Source organism: Pleurodeles waltl, chromosome 1_1, assembly GCF_031143425.1.
Source record: "Pleurodeles waltl isolate 20211129_DDA chromosome 1_1, aPleWal1.hap1.20221129, whole genome shotgun sequence".
Taxonomy (NCBI): Eukaryota; Metazoa; Chordata; class Amphibia; order Caudata; family Salamandridae; genus Pleurodeles; species Pleurodeles waltl.
Window position 1 is genome coordinate 797,729,039 of NC_090436.1, and position 18,105 is coordinate 797,747,143.

At 45.4% G+C, this 18,105-nt stretch overlaps 1 long non-coding RNA gene across 1 annotated transcript in view; it reads left to right on the forward strand.

The window, feature by feature from the left end:
- LOC138284610 (uncharacterized) overlaps window positions 1-18,105 on the forward strand; it is a 69,791-nt gene that overhangs the window by 40,541 nt on the left and 11,145 nt on the right. The window contains exon 2 of the long non-coding RNA XR_011201433.1: window positions 3,861-4,035. This is a non-coding gene — a long non-coding RNA (uncharacterized lncRNA). The remainder of the gene's footprint in view (window positions 1-3,860; window positions 4,036-18,105) is intronic.

Below are 18,105 nucleotides of genomic sequence, written 5' to 3' on the forward strand. Positions count from 1 at the left end.
AGCTAAGGATTTGTTATTGTGAATTCAAAGGACCATCTCTGGATTATTGTGAGAGTATTATATAGTGAAGCTTAACCAGCATCACTGTATAATATTCCACTTTCCTACACCTAGACAATCAAAAATTCAGTACAGAAATGTCCTACAATTGTCTCATAATAATGTCAGTCTTGGGTTTTTTCTGATCATTGTTTAAATCTAAATGCACTTGAAGCAATATCAAATCAAATCTATACCCATGCACCAAATCCATGCCCATGCACTGGCTAGCGTATCACCATCTAAGGTAGGTTTTGGAGATGTCCATTACAGAAATCTATGTAAGCTCTGACTAACCCTTTTCTTCATAAATATACTGTACACATACTGAGTCACTTAGACCAATAAGCATTGGTTAAAATGGACCTAAATAGAACTTGTACCCGTTTAAGCATTTTCTTCCATTAGGATATGAGGGAAGATTGAACTTGCTCCAATTTGTGCACAGGCCTTTACCGTTTGTATCTCGTGCTAGTTACCTAAAGAAATAGAGTGCAAATGGTAATTATACACCCAAGATGGCCGCAAAACCTCTTTGCAAATGTTATTCCCCTTTACGTAATCCATGGTCAACACAGTCCTAGACAGAACTAATAAATAAATACATAAAAAATACACCGTACAACAGTGTAAAAGAACAAAATATTGGTTTTGTAGCAAAATCATGATAAATAACAAAGAGTAAATAATGCTATAAAAACATGAGCCTCTCTCCTGAGAAATCCCTGACGTCTACCAGTCCATCAATGTTTTTATTCATCCAGCCACTAAGTACAGCAATTTTTGTATTTGGTTAAGGCTGGCTGTGGAAAGGCAGGTTGCCATAGAAATCCTCGCTTGTTTACCCAAGCATGGCCTTCATAAGTGGTTATTGCCCACAAGGGCAATCATTTATGAAGTACTATTCCCACTTCAGTGCTCCACCAGTATAAGGCACACTCGTTTTGGCCAACACTTTAAAGAAGAAGTCACTGGAAATTCTTATTCACCTTGCTGCAGGCCCAGTTTATTAACGTCAATTCATTTGGGCAGACGTTACAGTGTTTACGTTATATCACTTCAGGATGTTTGATTTATTCAAGCCCTATGCCCGTTTCTCTCGAGACAATAGGGAAAGTAAAGTTCCTGCTTTGGCTTTTCGCTTTGCCGGTCAAATTAACCAATTACTTCATCTGACCTCAGGGGTCTGCATTTCAAAGACAGTCTAGAGACAGGCTTGGGCCTGCTGCAGCGAAGAATTCCAAAATACCCAATTACGGACCTCAGAAGCAGTCAACATTTTTTCAGATTAGAGTCACAGGGAGTTTGCTTCAGAAAGTTGCACCTAATCATATGCTGTGCTACACACACTTTTAACCTGCTTGTTTCGGTTAGCAGATAAACCATGACTGGAGGCAAAATGGCGCCCACCCGTCATTGAACGAAATTACACCTTTAATTGGAAACAGCAACATCTGCAGGGAAAATAAACTATAAGGATTTTAAGAACTACAAACGTATAATGAATAATAACGGTCAAACAGAGAGGTACTTTTAGCATGTTATGAGATCACGACTTCAGAAATGAGGGCACTGGTGATTCTGACAAGCATAGTGCTTTTGAGGACCAGGACTGCTCCAGATGGTAAATGTTAGCAGGCTTCAATTCATAATTTTGGCGCAAAGCCCGGATACTTACTGGCAGTGGCTGGAGATCATATTCATTTTGAGGGCGATTTAAATTGTGGGACCACGTGATAATAGTCCTATTAAAGTCGAAGTCACATTTCACATTTATGAATGTTGATATTGGTTACACCAAGTTTGCTTCCCGGCCCGAGGTGACGTATGAAATGCATACATGCCAGCATTTTGGAACAGAAAAGTGGGAGATTTTGAAAAACAAATCGGGAAAATTTAATTTCACGATTGACTTCTATTAAAGCAGAAGCACTTTTAGGCGGGAGACACCTAAAATAAAGAGATTTTGTCTGCAAAAATCGAGAGTAGCCCCTATGAAACAAGTCTGTTGGCATGTATGGAAATGCGTCCCGAGTGTGTTGACTGATGGAAGACAAAATGGTTTTCTGTTTCTCTTCGTGATACGGTCATTTCCTACACTGCTCAACATAGGGATTGTAAGCGCTACACTGCTACTGCACTGCAATTTATGAACCCAAATATATTTTCTTAAGAAAGGTCTATCTAGTTTTTGTAATCTTAGTTTTCTTTCAATCAAACATTTAAAGCGGCTTTAATTTGCAAATGTTTGTACAGGAAATAGTGAATTTTCGAGGAGAGTTTCTAATAATAGATGGTAGAGGATTAGAATACGTTTGTCCCCACAATCTGGGTTATTTTCAAAGGGCATTCAAACTTGTGACCTGCAGGTCATACATACATAGATGTAAGCATCAAGCTTTGAACCTAATGAACTATTTTGTGAACATTAGCGGTTTGGAAATCAAGAGCACAATAGCTGCGAATTTAGTAGAAAATCTCAGCAGAAAATTAACCTTTACCCTTGATGCAGTCTCTTGCGAAGTTTAAATGACATTCTATGACAGAAGCAACATTCCCGAATCAGATACTCATTATGTGATGGTAAGCTTAATGTGTTTAATTGTTGCTCGTATTGGGAATAGCAGGGGAGAAGGAGAAGGAAAAGAACTAAAACAGATCGGGGTGAATTGTGTCTAGAGGAAAGGAAAGGGCTGTGTAGACACAAATACGAGAGGGAGGAAGGGATGGATTGGGTGCACAGCTTCACAAGTGAAGTTATACACATTCTAATTGAGAAACTAGACGCCAATATTCTTTATGATAGAGTGAAATCAGACACTACGAATTTTGTACACGAGCCAAGTCACAGAAACGGTCTTGTGTCTCTCTAAATTTGGATTTTGTGATTATTGGCCAGATCATGTACACAAATGTGTCAGCTGAAAATTTCAGAGGGCTTGATATTAGCAAAACATGACCCATAGACTGTCTTTTCCATTTTTAGGTCTTGCCTACCAACAGCTTTTCTCTGTCTGTTGTTTAAGACCCATTCTGGACAGTACCAATTGTTTAGTGTGTTGTGTCAATCCATTGCTTACTATTGTGATTCTCATTTTCTTGCATCCTATTCAATGTTTTTCTTTCCTATTCTTGCATTTGAACCTACATCGGAGTATATCGTCTTTACTGCCCTTCTGATAGGATAACTTGTAACCTTCAACAGCTCCATATCAAAGAGCTACTTTTTACCTTTTGCTTCCAGTATTCCAGGAGAGTGCATGAGTTTTCTTGCTCACTCCATCATAACTACATCTACCATTTAATCACCTTCCCCCTTTGTTGTACTGTGTTGCTCACCTCCCAGCTCATTTGTTTTCACCAACTTTCACAATCTGGCTTTTTTAAACATTGTTCAATCCCCTCCCTAAATCTCCTATGGTGCTCCCTAAATTACCCCCCACTCCTGATGATTCCCCTCACCGTCCAATTGCTCCTCCATTGCTCCCTATCCCCATCAAATTATTTTACCTTTGTATTTGGAGGGCCTGGCATCCATAATTCAGTGCAAGGCTGCTTCTGTCTTAAAACATGCTTTTTGCACCCGTTTGTCCAGTGCTGTCCTCTGCATCCACCGTTGCCAATTCACAGTGGTGTTCACTGTTGCTCCCTCCACGACCCCACCTCCTCCTTGTTGCTCTGTACAACCCTCCACCATCTCCTCCATTGTTCCCCCTTCTGGTCACATTTCGTGTTTTTTGGGAGGGCCTGGCAGCGGCAATTTGCTGCTGGGCTGCTCCTTTCTTAAATGCTCACATTTTCTTGCTCACATTATATTCCAGTGCTTGCCCCTGTGTCCGCACCCACCATCGCACATTGCTGTCATAGAGAAGAAGCCAATGGGCAGGCCTGGCATACAGGCTCAAGATCAACTACCACTTCAGCATGAGGAACTGGTTGTCCTGGCCATCACACTACTGCTGGTCGCTGGGCCTGGCCTCATCTGCCACTATGAAGGTAAGGGTGCACAACACTCACAGACAAGCAGGGATGAGTGAAAGGTACTTTGCAGTTAAAGTATCTGAAATACCCAGTAAGTTGATTTCCAGGCAACTGTGGTGCAGTGATTATTGTGTCATGCTTTTGCAGTGTGCTCTGCATTATTCTGTGCTCTGGACTCATTTCATGTAATGTAACAAAAAAACAATGGAAATGTAAAGCTGACACGCATTATTCACATATCAATTTTCCAACACTTGCGTTCACAGGCAACTGTGCAATAGTGATTACTTCACTGTGTAATTGGATGTGGCATGGGGGTCGGCATTTGTTGTCTGTATATTGCAGCAGCGGCTCCTCTGCTGTGGTAGAGGAGTCACCCTCCCTCCCCCCAGCAGCAGCAGCAGCTGCAATTTGAAAACTAAACGATAATTAACAATGTTTATTATCGTTTTATTTTCCAAGGGATGGAGCCATGGAGGATAACAGGCAAGGAGGGAGAGTGGTGTGCACTTCCCTCAGCGCACATATGTGCTTGGCCAGCCATCTCAGGATGGCTAAACCCACATGCGCACTGAGCTCTCTCCAACCCGAGCTGTGTTGCTGGGTTAAAGACAGCAGACATAGGCTCCCAGTCTGCCTTGGAGCACAAAGCGAGGGTGTCCAGGCCAATCCTGATGCTGCTTCTCATTTTGTTGTCTTTGTTTTGTGCTTTGTTTTGTGCCCTGTACCCCGCTGCTTTGCCACGACAGGTGCTGCGCCTAGTGTATTGTAGTGTATAATATTATAATTGTACTTATATCATACTTCTACCCTTCACAAGGCTTTGAAGAACTTAAATGGTGGGTAGCACACTACTCTAGAACCCGAGGTTAGTGGTTATTCCAATGGTCATTATTAATGGCCATTCCTGACTAGTGTGATTATGCTTTTATTGTAAGGAAACTGTTCCATACGCTTCTTCAGTTTCTTTGTTGTAGATTAAATGAATAGGAGAGATCATGCAAACGGAAGATGGGATGGGTACAGAGGGTAGAGGTCGTTAGATACTGTTAGATTGCAGTGAATGGTTACACATAGGAGAGACTGTGATTTCTAAGAAGAGGTATAGCCAGTTTAAAGCAATATAGTAGAAAATGAGGCAGATAGGCATGCAAAAGAGTAAGCTACATTCAGAGATGATTCTGAGATGATGAGGCAAGGAGAGGATGTTGTGTGAGCAGGAGATCATTTGGTATAATGGAAGGCAGGAACCCCAATAGCTATAGGTCAAAATCAGTTTTCATGCTGGGTTTTAGGAATATAGTGGCAGGAGATGGCTTTTTGAGACAGCATGGAATTTCAGATTTGCGTAGCTGTTTGGTGAAGAAGAGTTCTGTTTTCATTAAAGACACAAATGTGAATGTTACAAAGTTTTGTCTTCTTGCTGTTTATTTCAGTAGCACAGTTTGAAAGCTAAGAACTACAACTACCAAACATCTTTTTGTCTATGCAGGATGTAGAAACACAGAGAAAGGAATAAATAAAAAGAAATGATCAGTGCTTAATTTGTAAAAGAATAAAAGGATGAGTGCCGGTGTCTGAAACTGTGCTCAGAAGCGCTCAGCTGGTTAAATCAAATGTTGATGCACTGAATGCCAAGGCTGCTTAGCCTTAAAAACACCTGATGCACTTTTAATCCACTACCAGATACTCTCTGTCCCTTTATCTCACTCTTGCAGGGTCCTTGATGGTTTTTGTTTTTCTCCTCCTCCTTCTTTCCACTTTGTATGTTTTTCCCTCTCTTGCACTTGCAAATGTCTGATGCAGAAAATAAAGTACCGGTACTCAAAAATGAGTATTGGTGGCCCCCACCAGAAACCAACTGCTCAAATTAAGCACTTGAAATAGAATAGATCCCAAAAGGGGCCATAGAGCTTTGTTCTTCTTATTATGCTCAGGCAAAATGGAACTGTCATGCTGGACCAGCAGATTTCCCACTTCCAGACCCTCTATCTTATCTAAATTAAAATTTAGCCCCTGGGCCATGGGCTGCAGAAGGGCTACGCAGCCCCCCACATTTCATTGAATATTCCAGGGGAGCGGGCGGACCCCTCACATTTCATTATATATTCTGCCCCGTGGAGGTGGCAGACCCCAGGGCTGTGGGGGGGCATTGGATGGCCCCCCTGCATTTCATTATATATTCTGCCCCGGAGAGGTGGCAGTCCCTGGGCTGCAGGGGTGCCAGGTGATCCCCCACATTTCATTATATATTCTGTCCTGGGAATGTGGGGGTCCCCAGGGCTGTAGGAGGGCTGGGAGGCCTCCCTGCATTTAATATTGTTTGGCCCCGGGGAGGTGGTGGTCCCCAGGGTTGTGGGGGCCAGGTTGCTCCTTGCATTTGAATATATTGTCTGCCCTGGACAGATGGCAGTTCCCAGGGCTGCAGGGGGCCAGGCAGCCCCCGCATTTAATATTGTGTTTGCCCCTGGGAGGGGGCAGTCCCCAGGGATTCAGGGGGCCGCATGGCCTCCCCACATTCAAAATGTCAATGCCCCCAGTACCTGGCCCACCCGGGGGCTGTTTATAAAACAAGAGATGGAGCCCTCACTTCTTTTTATTTTTTTTCATTTCACCAGAACCATGGGTATGCCACGACTCCCGCCAAACATTTTTAAGAAAATGTTATTTTGCATGGAGGGGAGTGGTCCCTCAGCACCAGAGTTAAGGGATCAGGGTGTCCCTGTCCTGGACCCTTTTCTTTTTTTAATCTTTTTTTTTCTGGGACCTAGCTGAAGTCAAGTCCCAAGATGGCTGCCAACACTTCCTTGTTGAAGTGTTAGTAGCCAATCAGATCTCAGCACAAGATCGGGAGAGTTTTTGGAGCCTTCGCATCCCTATACATACAAATTCGTTTTTTCTTAAATATTTAAAAAACTACTGAAAGAATTACACCAAATATCAAAAATGGCTCTTTCCGGAGCAAGAGCTAGCTTTCTGCCCAATTTGGTGTAATTCCGTTCAGCAGTTCGGCCTCTCTTCATGTTCAAAATCCCCATGGAAATTAGAATGGAGAAAATTTGTTTTGGGACCCCCCTTTTCTCTGCCCTCATTTGACAGATCACCCTGCAACTTAACAGACAGCAGCTGAAGTGAGAGATGTTTGGTTGGAAGATTTTGTGAAAATACATCAACAGGCACCAAAGATGTAGGCAAGTGAAAAAAACACCTTTTCTATAGAAAGTAAGGGCCTGAGTACAACCTTGGTGGATGGGATACTCCATCACAAACATGACAGACATCGCGCCCGAATTTTTACAAGTTCTATAGGATATAATGGAATTTGTAATACAGCAGGCGGGAAATCCGTCACATTTGTGATGAAGTATCCCGTCCGCCAAGTCGTAATGAGGCCCTTAGTCCTAACTATAACTACCTAGTAGTGACAGCCACTAAGTACAATATATCTATACAGCTGTGAGCAAGGCCTGTTGGTCGAAACGCGTCAGTGGTGGTTTTAGGTGTTGAAATTCTTTTGAAATAAAATGATACACTCTCCTGGAGTGCAGCGTACGAGCAGACTTTGTCTGAACATTAAAATGAGGGAAGCTCCGTCCCTAACGTCTGCACCAGCCCGAGAAAGCGCACCGCAATAGGACAGCTTTGTTTGATGATATATGTATGTATATATATATATATATATATATATATATATATATATATCAAAAACGAAGTTGTCCTCGTGAAAGCGCACTCTCAACAGGTTATATAAACGGGAAGAAAAAGCAAAGCCAGCAACTCACAGTGAATTCTTTAAGCAGTTTCATTATTCCAGGCCTTAAGTTATAAAATCATCTCTGGACACGTGTTTCTAGGTCAATCCTTTCTTCAGCAGAGAAAAATATAAAAGTGTTTCACCCTCATAGGTGCAGCCAGTGCTGGAAGTGTTCCAGGCATTTCTTTCTTACTGAAAAGACCGGCATGGCTTCAGCTTGTCTAATTACAGGCACCTGATTAGTCTCTTTAAATACCAGTCCGCCCCAGTGGGCCTCTCAAGTGAGCAGTGCATTCTGGTTGTGGTGGTCCTGCAATTTTTTCATTTTCCCCAAGTGGGTTGCTGGAGCCAAACGAAATAATGAACCAAAGTGCAAAACCTTTGTAGACTAATCCAAAGTAAAATTGTCAGATTTGCTGTGAATATCCCAACCTGACTGCTCTTATGTGACAATCCATTTTTAGTCACACAGACCTGCTACGATGTGCAGTGGTGCTGCTTTCCCGACTGGACAGGCCGGTTAAATATCAAAAACGAAGTTGTCCTCATGTGAAAGCGCACTCCCAACAGGTTATCACACTCGCCTACAAAGGTTTTGCACTTTGGTTCATTATTTCGTTTGGCTCCAGCAACCCACTTGGGGCAAAATGAAAAAATTGCAGGACCACCACAACCAGCATGCACTGCTCACTTGAGAGGCCCACTGGGGCGGACTGGTATTTAAAGAGACTAATCAGGTGCCTGTAATTAGACAAGCTGAAGCCATGCCGGTCTTTTCAGTAAGAAGAAATGCCTGGAACACTTCCAGCACCTTGGTGGAAACACTTTTATATTTTTCTCTGCTGAAGAAAGGATTGACCTAGAAACACGTGTCCAGAGATGATTTTATAACTTGAGGCCTGGAATAATGAAACTGCTTAAAGAATACACTGTGAGTTGCTGGCTTTGCTTTTTCTTCCCGTTTATATAACCTGTTAGGAGTGCGCTTTCACATGAGGACAACTTCGTTTTTGATATATATATATATATATATATATACATTTGTATATATAGATGTGCAGATAAAGACATATAGATATATATGTACAAACATATATATACTGATACTTTATACATATATATATATGTATATATACATTGACATATACATATATATGTATGTATATATATATATATATATATATATATATATATATATATATATATATATATATATTTAAAGTGTCAGTATGTATACATGTGTATATGTACTTATGATAAACACAAATTCCACTACCGAAATGCCAAACTCTAAATCTTCTTTCGTGATAGTGGACTCCCATAGATCATTTTTAAAACAAATAGTGGAAGACTCACAAGGTTGCAATTGTACTTATTCATGCCATTCAACAGACGCGTTTCGACAGAAGGTGCCTTTTTCAATGTTGATTGCTCACACAATAGTACAAAGCACCTGGCCAATTTTAAAACTGTCACTGCACTTCCCCATTGGAAGATAGTATGTGGCAAGAGAAAGCTTTAAGTTCTTCAATTAAAGTGTCACCATCATTGCGTATAGAACTTTTCCCGGTTTTATTCATTTAATGATTCCGTACCATTCCTCCTCCTGTAGAAATCACTTGCCACAATGAATGCAGGTCTCTCATGTATCCCTTTTATTGCTTGCATGATGATGAATTTCAACATTCTTAGAAGTGCTTATTTCAAACAAATAAACTTGTACTGCGCCCCTCGTCCTACCGCAATTGCCCTTTATCAAATGCTATATACCCACAAAACGCTGCATCATGATATAGTCATCATCACACTCGTGTATAGTGTAAAAGGCCATTTATTAGGACAGGATTGCTCTTATAACATAACATTTGCATAACTTTAAATTTTAACTTTATCAATTTTTGTACCAACCCTATTTGTGAACGCCCCCCATCTTTCAGTTTCCCCTCATTCCCCCATTTTTGCCTCCATTCACCCTGCCTCCACTTTCATTCAGCTACTATCCACCTTCCCCTCTCATCCCCTGTCTTATTAAGGCCTCCCCCACACTGTCATCCTTCACATGCTTTTTCCTCCCCTTGCTTGGAAGGATGGCCAGGCCAGCATCTGACTCTCCACCCTCCCCCATCTACTGTCATCCAGCAAAACCCCCAGGGCATTTTTGCTGCCCCACCAGAGAGACCACTGCAACACTACAATTCACTTATGCTGACTCACCGAGCCATACTTCTCGGCCCACAGATCCCACAGCAAAACCCTCAATTCTAATATGTAATGTGCTTTGCCCATATCCGACAGGTGCACTCCATCATCCCTGAAGAGCAAAGCCATTTCTTCTGTAATCCCCTCATGAGTTAACACTTTTATATCATGTGTCCAGCAAAAAACTTTCATAGCCCGAGTGAGCTTCCTCTTTGCTCTGTCGATAGCTCCATGTTTCACTGCCCCCCTCCATTTCCTTAGTGGCATGAATTCCAATTAGACCACGCAAGTCCCTGCCAAGCATTGACGTCGCAATGCCAGATCCCATTGCATGTGTTGCAGTAGGATGAGCCCCGATAGACTCACCAGGTCATTCTCTCCTAGATGCATTTCAGGGCAACCCCAATTTGGCAACATAGATGTTATGAAAGGAAGTAGATTGCCCCACCTCATTCCACTTTTCCCCACCACAAGACCTCATGACAACTTCTCAGCAGTCCAAGCGAACGTCCATATCTCTACTTCTCTGCATATTTAGCCACCCAATGGATAAAGGAATGCCTGAACAGCCATGTAACCACCTTCTCTCTCATGGGGCCCCTCATAGAACCATTCACAGGATTGCGAGCGCCACCTTTCAATTCTCCTAATCTGCACCCAATCCCACCCTAGCCGGGCAGCTGCAGTTGCAGCCTCAATCCACAATGAATTGGTCCCAAAGTGATCCGCCTGATGCCCAATCCTTCGCAAGACCTTCCGCAAAATCCTCAACAACTGGAAGGCTGTATGTTTTTTCCCATTAGCATGACAAAAAACTGCCCCCTCGCCCATCACCACCTGTGCTGTTGAACATCCCTATTCACACACCGGGCACGCTGCGTCGTCACCACTTTTGCTCACCCATATCCATTTACCCCTTCCAAGTTGGTCCGTCTTGGACCGGTGCAGCCAAATGCCCAGGCGTTCCTCCTGCAAGCGCACTTCCCCGTACCTGACTCCAGCAGCCTTCCCTACCTCCAACAACTCAGACACACAGAAAACCCCCAAAAACATCCATATCATGCACAAATGAAAGAGCGCCACCTCATATGCATCTGTACAGCAAGCGGGCAGTACATGTAGCAGCTCCAACAGCAACTCGAACGTAATCGCCTATCTCACCATAGTACTTGTCCCATTCCTTTCTTTGCCCCATCCTTTCAACATGCGCCCCAGAATATTATTTTTCACTGGGTCACATCTTAAAAACAACTTCCCATAAAAGGACCCTCCAGCCAACTTGCCTCCTATCATTGCTGGTGACAAACCTTTCACAATCAAGAACAGAACAAAGTGCAACACTTGTGCTTCAAGTGCACCCCGATCCAGCAACCAAAAAATCCCATCATGCAGCTCAAAAGATTGAAATTCCAACCATGCCAGCCGATAATTTCTCCTGGTGGACTGCACTAATGACTTCTCCAAAAGCCTAACAACCATCATGCCCTCCAATACCAAGTGTCTGCCGGGACAGCTGTCTTGTGCTCGTCTGCACCTGGTGCCAAACTGCGAAAACATTGCCACTGTGAACGAGACAGGGAATCCGCAATGGCATTGTTCACCCCAGGAATGTGTGCGACCAACCCAAAACAGCCCAAAACCAGAGTCTCCTGCGGTGTTTTCAATATCTGCACTTCTCACACCGTATCTGCCTCCCGAAACATCATGGAGACCCCATTGAACTGCGTAAGGAAAAGCTCCCAGACTCTGATGTCTTCCCTCAATGCCACAGACATCCTGATCCTGTGATGAGGAAGGGATACTCCTGCCATTGCCAGACTCATCCACCTGCAGAAAGTCCTTCCTCCCCGTACCACCCTACAGGCAAAATTGAGAAACCCCAAGAGCTGCTGTGCCAGCTGCAACTCAGTTTTATGCAGCCACGAAGATGCTTTGGGAAGGTCAAAATTTCATTCATCTTAACTGCCAGGAGACTTGCCATGGGTGTTTGTATGTCCAGTTCAATGCCCAAAAAGGTTAGTATACAGCTAGGGCCATTTTCTCTGGTGCCAAAGGAACCCTCATTTCCGATGCCAGTCGTTCAAAGCACTGCAAGCCCTAGAAGCCACCCTGCCTACAAAAAAGAAATCACCCAAGTAATATGACACATCCCGATAGCCACTGACCTTCGTGAAAACCCACGGAAGGAACGTTCTAAATGCTTCGAACAATGCACACAAGAAGGCACAACCCATGGGTAACACCCTGTCTACATAAATTGCTCCATCTAGCTGAATCCCCAGCAATGAGAAATCCTCAGGATGAATGGGCAGGAGTCGAAAAGCCACTTTGATGTCACATTTAGCTAACTTCACTTTCTTGACCACACGTTCGAATCATTCAAATGGCATTGTCTACTGAAGCATAGACAGTTCGCGTATCCTCGTGTGTGATGAAGTCATTCACCGACGACCCTTCCGGCGATGACAAATGGTGTATGAGCTGGAACTCCCCTTTTTCCTTTTTGGCACCACTCCTAGCTGCGAGATTATCAAATCTTCCATAGGCCACTTGTAAAAGGGTCCTACAATCCTACCTTCTTCCACTTCTTTCCTCACTTTCGTACCCTCCAACCAGCCCATCGTTGCACACTCGGACCCTGATACCACACCCAGAAACCTTCCCTGAAGCCCCATTCCAATTTGCGCACCATGTCCGTATCTGGGTACATGCGAAACCAAGGCAATAACCTGACCAGCCTAATTGGTGTAGGAGCCCTTTGGCCCAGGAGCTCCCTGAGCTCCCTGCCCCCTGGCAGCTCGCCATTGCTCGGTCGGGTTGGCCAGTGAAAAACATTGCATGACGGGGTGTTTCCTGCCGCATTTGGAGCACTCATGCTTAAACTTACATGGATGTCTGGAGCAAAACCCCTTATTAAAGTTCCAACAGGTTCCCGTACTGGGACTGGGGAGCATTGTGTAGGCCCCGCCCCCCCTTGGGCAGGGCAGTGTTGAAAGGGCTTATATATTACAGGCAACCCGCTTGCTGTGTGTGTAGATGCCGCTGAATGGGAAGACGCATCCATTGCATCCATAACTCCAAATCCACATCCCCCCATGGATTTTCCGGGTTCACACTCACCCTGGCCCTGAACTCTTCATCTTAATTCAAAAAAACGAATCCCCCAAAATGCAGCTGAGCCTTACGTATAATATCCATTTACTTGAACATTGCGATGGCCCTGTCCGGCTATTTATCGCAGTAAATGCTGGCATAAATTAAGAAAGGCAATGTCCAATTTTTAATTGTTAATGGGACCCTTGTGCTCTGAGTCAGCTCCCACTCTCCTTCCTTAGACCACTCTTTTGCCTGTATGTCCCTATGAAGCAATATGAATACATCTACGTATCCATGCTTCTATATCCTTGTCTTAGTCTTTTACCCCACATGGTAACTCAGTGGCATTGCTAAGTCCATGTATGGGAGCCACTTCTTATGCCCCCCTCCATATTTCTCCTCCCCTTCTGTCACCTTCTTCCCAGCCCTGTCAGCACATACCACCCCCTTGTCTGTTTCTTCATCTTTACCCATTGATATTGTTGTTCCTGCCTGACTCATGTATGGCTCCATCCTCTACCCCAATAGACTAATAAAGGGGTGTACTTGAAAGCTCTGTGTGTTATCCCACACAGACCACCATTCACCCTTACCTGTCATCCTCCCTGACTGGCTTCTTGTCGCTGCTATCCTTGCTATCCATCATCTTCGCCTCCTGTAAGGCACCAAAGGAAGAGGGGGTTGCGCCGATCTTGCGCCTCTTCTGCCCCCCTTTTGCCATGCTCACCTCTTCCTCTCGTAGCTCCCCCTCTTCCCAATCATCACTGTCATCCTCATAATCGAGCTCCACCACATTGTCTTCTTCCCTTGCATACCTCTATTCAACATGATCCACATTAACTTGACCGCGCCATTCCTCTGCGCCTTCTCCCCTCTGGCGTCTGCCATGTGACTGTCTTACCTGGTCCCGTGAGGTAGAGAAGGCCACCGAAGACCCCCCCTATTGCTTCAGACTAACATCCAGAGGCCGTGTTGCCCCCCGTCGGCATGGTGAACTTGCTGCCGGTCTCCTCTACTGGCCAGCCTCTCCCCATGACACCTGGCCACCCATACCACATGTGCCTCTATGCTGCCAGGCCCAACAGCCGCACAGGCTTCCTGCTCCTTTCCTCTCCCTTTGTGAGGTACCCATGCCCAACAACCTTGTTCTGTCTCGTAATCTTCTACGTTGTCTGCCACCACCACACCTGACTTCCGTTTTACCTTCCCTTCCCATGCAATAGCCATGGCTTCCTCCCTATCCTTTCACAATTGTGCCCACCAGTCCTCAGTCTCTGCCACCAGCCACGCTGCTCTTTGATCCACGCCCCATATCCACTGCTGACCAGTCAGTGGCCCCTGTTTGGCCTGTGTGTTTTCCCTGTGGTGCCCCCTCTATGTGGCTTGCCTGGTGCCCCCCAGTCAAAACCACATTCACTTTAGGAGTTGGGACCACCCCCTTCAAATCTGTCTCCTCATCCTGCCTAACTATGTGCCTGAATTTGCTCCTACACTTTTGGGGCCTGTCTAGTTTGTATGACCCCAGGCCTGTACCTCTGGCCCACCCAGAGGACAAGTCCAGAGGCTTATCAGTGCTTGTCATGTCCAGAGGCCCCTCTCCCACATCTCCTCACTGGCTAGAAAGGCATGAGCACTGTGTTCCCCAGCCTTCCCTGACAGGCCTCGTTCCAGGGACTCCACCACTTTATCCCCTGGGGCCTCACTACTCATCACAGTGCCCCTCTGGGCCTTCTCTTTTTTTGGGGGTGCAGACACTCCACGTCCTATCCCCCTCACCGGCTTCCTCTTGGTTTTTCCCGCTGCTGGTGAATGGAATGTAGCGACCGCTGCCGCCACGCAGTGAGCAGCAGAGCGCCTGGGAAACTCTAAGCCTACCCAGGCCTGTTCTAGGATGCCAGGCCTGAGCAGGTCAGCCCGGCCAGCCTCGCCCAGCACGTAGAGTGCGGCACGGCCCATCTCCGTGTCATAGTTAACAGCCATGTCGGTCCGATTTAATGCATATTTTCTTCAGTTTTTGTTGTTTTTTTCCAAAAAACTTTTCCCTACTCCTACCTTTCCCTGGTCAACTTCTCAGAGTGTGATCAGCCATCCCTTTCCCTAACATTTCTATATATACTCCCCGCCAACCCACTCCCCTGCTTCCCACTGTGCCAATCCCATCCTTGTGACACCTTCCATGTCACGAAGGATCCTGTGGAGAGACTAGACTGCTTCTCTACTCTCCATGGGGCCCTTCATTCAATAGCGGAGACTTTTCCATTGTAGTAATGTCCTGATCTTGTGTCAGCGGGTGTAGCTTTCCTTTAGGCAGCAGTGGTTCAGGCATTTTACGTTATACATAAAACACAAATTCCACAATGGAAATGCCAAATTCTATCAGACGGATTCTTCCTGTCGTGACAGTGGACTCTCGTTGATAATTTTTAAAGCAAATAGTGGAGCACTCAGTGGGTTGCAATAGTACTTAGTTCATTCTAACAATTCTAAAGACGCATTTTGGCAGAAGATGCCTTTTTCAATGTTGATCGTGCACACAATATTACAAGCACCTGGCCAGTTTAAAAAGGTCACTGTGCTTCACCATTGTAAGACAGCATGTGGCGAGAGAAAGCAGACTGTTCCTTTACTTTATGTTCTTCAATTACAGTGCCACCATCATTGCCCATATAACTTTTCCCAGTTTCACTCATTTAATGATTCTGGTAACAATTCTGCTCAAGTAGGAATCTGGATCTCTATATAGTGAACTAAAATATAGTACAATGTGCAGAGAGTCTAGTGGATTCCCAAAGATGTGCAAAGGCAAAAATAGATAGGTCTAGAGCTCTATTTGTAGTAGTGTGGGTGAGCAGCTATGCTTATCAAGGAGTTGTGTTCAGCATTTGTTGCACTCACAGAGGCAATAAATGAGACACACACTCAATAAATAAATCTGAGACCAATTTAGAAAAATAACATTTTCTTTTATACATGCTCTGAACCAAAGAACATCGTTATAAGGTAAGCAGTTTTCAAAATAACATACTTTTTCATTAAAAAAATGAAAACTGCAGTTTTGAGAGTCTCCAGTGTTAATGTATAGAAGGAAACAAAGACGTAGCTTCGCAGGTAAGTCCACAACTTACAGTGCCAGTATTCTGGGTTTTCGGTCAACACCAGGTGTGGTTCAGATCAGCACCAGGAGTGCACCCATAGTGGGACAGGGGGAACTGGGTACAGAGGTCGAATTCAGAGTCACCGGCATCAAAGGTTGGTCTCTAGGGGTTAAGGTAAGCACCGGGGAAGGGGGGCATAGGGCAGCACCAAACATACACTCTCAGCAGCAGAGGGGTGGCCGGGTGCAGAGTGCCAACACAGTGTTGGGTGTCCAATGTTACTCTATGGAGACAGGGGGTAACAAAAGATGTGCTGCTCCCAGGTGTGTAGAGCCATGTCAGGGGTCGATCTCCTGGAGCTGAGGTAAGTAAAAGAGGGCCACAAGGCAGCACCAAACTTACACACTCAGTAGCACCGGGGCAATTGAGTGCAGAGTGCCAATACAGGGTCAGGCTCCCAATGTTAACCAATGCAGGAGATCAATTTCAGAAACAGGCTGCAGGCTCTGGCCAGGAGGCAAGGAGAGGCCAAACCACAGCTGCCCAGGTAAGTTAAGATGCCAGGGGTCATAGGGACACCAATGGTATAGCTCCTCAAGGCCCAGGGGCTCGGTGTGCAGGGGTGTCTTTTGGCGTTGGAAACAGCTTACCAGGCAGGTCACGGTCGGGGGGGCCTTGGATTTAGGCTGCAGGCATTGCTGTGGAGTCCAGCAGGGGTCATCCCACAATGGACTCTGGGTCAGAAGTGCTGGGGAGCCTTCACTGGGCTGGTGGGCCACTTGGACTCGGGCCGTGGGCGTCGGGTGCAGAGGTGGTTCCAGGCGGTGGTTTTGTGGTTCTTTGGCAGACTTCTTTCTTCTTTGGAAATATGTATTTTGAACAGATCTGCTGTCCACAGGAGTTCTTGTTCTTTTTTGAAGGCAGACACTCCTCCCAAGGCTTTGGAGACCACTGGGCTGCAGGACAGTCATGTACTGGGCACAGGGTTCTTTGCAGGCTGCAGACAGGCCGGTAGGACTGGGGCCAAATCAGTTGGTGTCTTCAGTCTTCTCTGCTGGGCGACTTCTGTTTTGTCTGGCTCTTCTTAGGTCGACAGGAAGTTGATTCTAGGGTTCGGGGGTGCCACCTAAATCCTGCATTTAGGGATGGTACAGGGGTGCCAGGTGGTAGCCAATGGGCTACTCACCTTTAGGGTGACTACACCCTTCCTATGACCACTTCCTTTGGGAAGTAGGCATAGCCCTAACCCTGTTGGCCTAATTCCTTCCATGCAAGATGGATTAATTTAAAAAGTAGTGTCCACCTCAGCTCTTCCACCCTAGAGGTGAGGCTGGCATGAAGTAGGCACACCTCCTAATTTACTTAATTTTCCTGCAGTCCTGCCCCCAAAAGTGGGGTCAGGAACCTGGGGGATGGCCTCCTCCACAATTTGGAGAAGCTTAGGTCACATTTCGAAGGAGACAAGGCCTTTGAAGCTCCCCCACCCCGGAATGTCCATCCTGGCTAGGAGAGGAGGTCACACATCTGCCCAGAGCAGACCTTCACTCTGAGCCCTGAAGAGCATTGGCTCTCACCTCAGGGGGCCAGAGCTCTGTCTTAAGGTGGCTATGCTGGTTTTGACCAGTCAGTGCCCACACTAGAAGTTGGTAGGTTTGCAGAGGGGCCCTCTGAGTGCATGTATTCATAAACCCATCACTGGATTCAGTGAGGGTTTATTGATACAAGATGTTTGATACCAAACATCCCTATTATCACTGAAGGCATCATGTAGTTGGGGAACTCATAATGACCAGTGTCCCTCACATGTACTTAAAATGGCTTCACTGTTTTCTTACGATGTCTGAGAATCAACAAAGACATAGCAGGGGCATATCTGCTCATGCAGGAACGCCCTCTCATGCAATACTTGTTAGGGCTAAGAGGCCTGCCAGAGGGGTGACT